The sequence below is a fragment of the Pleurodeles waltl genome, unplaced genomic scaffold, assembly GCF_031143425.1.
Source record: "Pleurodeles waltl isolate 20211129_DDA unplaced genomic scaffold, aPleWal1.hap1.20221129 scaffold_58, whole genome shotgun sequence".
Classification (NCBI taxonomy): Eukaryota; Metazoa; Chordata; class Amphibia; order Caudata; family Salamandridae; genus Pleurodeles; species Pleurodeles waltl.
In genome coordinates this window covers 2,580,005-2,583,415 of record NW_027150290.1, presented here as the reverse complement: position 1 = coordinate 2,583,415, position 3,411 = coordinate 2,580,005, and positions in this window count along the sequence as shown.

The window sequence follows — 3,411 nt, the reverse complement described above, 5'->3', positions numbered from 1 at the left end:
ACTTCCACTACCAGGTGGTGGTGATGATGGACAGCAGCAGGGACTCAGCACTTTGTTAAAATGAATCCAGTGAATGCACTTCCACTACCAGGTGGTGGTGATGATGGTCAGGTGCAGGGACTCAGCACTTTGTTAAAATGAATCCAGTGAATGCACTTCCACTACCAGGTGGTGGTGATGATGGACAGCAGCAGGGACTCAGCACTTTGTTAAAATGAATCCAGTGAATGCACTTCCACTACCAGGTGGTGGCGATGATGGTCAGCAGCAGGGACTCAGCACTTTGTTAAAATGAATCCAGTGAATGCACTTCCACTACTAGGTGGTGGCGATGATGGTCAGGTGCAGGGACACAGCACTTTGTTAAAATGAATCCAGTGAATGCACTTCCACTACTAAGTGGTGGCGATGATGGACAGTAGCAGGGACTCAGCACTTTGTTAAAATGAATCCAGTGAATGCACTTCCACTACTAGGTGGTGGCGATGATGGTCAGCAGCAGGGACTCAGCACTTTGTTAAAATGAATCCAGTGAATGCACTTCCACTACTAGGTGGTGGCGATGATGGTCAGCAGCAGGGACTCAGCACTTTGTTAAAATGAATCCAGTGAATGCACTTCCACTACTAGGTGGTGGCAATGATGTACAGCAGCAGGGACTCAGCACTTTGTTAAAATGAATCCAGTGAATGCACTTCCACTACTAGGTGGTGGCAATGATGGTCAGCAGCAGGGACTCAGCACTTTGTGAAAACAAACTCAGTGAAAGGCTTCAGTTTCTGCCATCTCTGGCTACTGAAGATGTGTCCTTTCCTTTCTTCTGACATACATGTTTTATTAATGAGCTCCTTCCTCTACGAAAGCCTAGACTATGAGAACACTGTATATATAGCGGCTCCAGCAACACAAAAGCACATTTTAGATCATCAGAATGCTGTGGTCGATATTATTTGTGGTCTGAGAAGTCACAACGGGATCATAAAGCTTCACTATTCACTTGCGAGGCAGCACATGCTTCTAGGTCCTTGCCTTCTCCAGCAGAGTTTATAAAATGAGGGTTCTTTTTTGCTTGTAAACACAAACCTCAATATCATTTGTGTTCCTTCTCTTCTGAAGCCAGATTTCGTTTCCAGTGCCAAGGTTCCAGAAATGTATAGCAGGCAGTCGACAGTTCAGGATTCTACCTTCTAAGAGCTGGAATTCTTTACTGCTGAAGATTCAATCTTTACTTAACTGTCAAGTTTTCAGAAACCTAATGTGAACTAACATTTTCTACACCTTTTTCTCCTACCAATAATTTTGCCATCATGTACTGATTCTATCTTTTCACTGGTTAGGATTTAGTTGAATGATCTGTAAATTAAAAACTCATAAAATATATTTACATACAATTAATCTAACTGAATCACTTACATAATCAGTGGTGAGACAGCAAATCCCACAACAATCCAGCTTGATGTTGGATGCTTCTGAGGAAGTGCCACTTTGGTGAGTGCATGTACAGATGCATGTGATGATGGAATTGAGCATCACTTCTCCCGTATCAGTGCTTGGAGGGGTAACTGTTGTGCACTGCAAGCATTAACCCAGAATTACAGGTCACATTTTCCTGCTGTCACTTCTCATGCTTTTGGAAACTGGTCTCTGGCCGCTGTCACTGAATCATCAGTGCTGCACAAAATGACCAAATACCACAATCAGCTGTGAATATTCTCCAGTGTGAAATTGTTAAACTTGTTCTTCTTGCAGAGTAACTGTCTCAAAGTCAGGTGTATTTTTGGTGACAACCATAACAGGCTTCCTGCTTCAGCCAGAGTGTTGAGTTTATGGGCTTTATCACTGTCCCCAAAGTTATCAGAAAATACCCTTTTGCATCGTAGATTCTTTACTGATAATCATAAGCACATAAGAACTAGATTAATTTCCCACTGTGTGCACAGATCCCAGAAAATCTTTTTATATGTTACTTCCATGGAATAAAACTTCATCTGAAGAAATTCTTTTGTCCATGAGTCTTATACAGATATCTTTGGGATGGAGACCACCAGAGACTCCATTTGTCCTGAATGTTCTGATAAATCTTTTTAATCCATATTCATAAAACATCTTTGTTCCTCTGCACGTTTGCAGCAAAGCATGTTTTTTAAAACAAAACATGCAGGTAAAATGCAGTCTCTTTGGCCAACATTAACCACAGATAGCAAAGCTGAAAAAACAAGCCTGTCTCTTTAAGAGCCTTGGAGGCGCCCCTTCCCACAATACACTCTACTGGCAGCTGCCTTTCTGACACGTTCGTTTTTCCGGCTTATGAGAGTAGGATCCAAAGCACATCTCCGAGTCTATTTTGCCTTTCAAACCAGATATTTTCCTGTCAGGAATTCAATTTTCTAAGATTCAATCAACGTCTTTTATCACCTATTGATTTGTGAACTGATTTTTCTGAGATTCTGACTTGTTTCCCAGTCATAATGACTTCTCTTTTCTCAAAGTGGCCTTCATGTGGAAGGCAGAAGGCTGTAACTAATGCACTTAAATGTGTGTAGTTTGCTTGCCTCTCATTCTGTCCCAGAATGTGATATCTGTAAAAAGATGTCAAAAAGAAAACCAAAGGACAGAGAAGGAATAAGACTGAGAGGCATGTTACAAGATATGAGGATTGAGGAAGACAGAAAGAAAAGAATGAACTAGACAGATCAGCTCCACAATCTGCATAACATTCTCAAAAGGCACAGAGGTCGGTCACCATAGATCGATGTCAAGATCACCAACAGAGACATCAATCCCATCAGGACCGACCTGTTTGCCGCCCAGACACTGACCATATTCAATATTTAGACGACAACACCATACACCGCCGTTGATGTCAAGAGCGTAAAGATCACCCTTGGTTCAAAGTCAGACATCAGCTAAGTTACCGTCAACATCAGAAAGAACACTGTTGACATCGAAGTGTCATCACCCACCGTCGATGAGACCAATGTCAATGTTGAAAGACCACCACTCACCATCTACAGGATCACTTTCAACATAGAAGAGCTGAAAATTGTCCACCTAATGCTCTCAAGTGTCTAAGGTCTGAGCCATATCACCATCAATGGTACAATCTATATATTCTTCAGCTTCTCAAGTAACAATCTCTTCACCTGTAGGAGGCACTCCACAATACGAAAGAGATATAGGGAAGAAACAACATCTGTCTGTCTGTCTGTCCTGGATGCAGACACACTGTCTCTGGACCCAGCACCCTTGCCGTACAGCTCAATCACCCCAATAATACCATTTGAGGATCCAATACAATCTCGTCATAGACCTTTGGGCTTATCACCTACAAGAAATATGCCAAAGGCCACTTTAATGACACTGATACGCAAGTGGAAACCACCTTCTCCACAAACACCTAAAAGTACATCT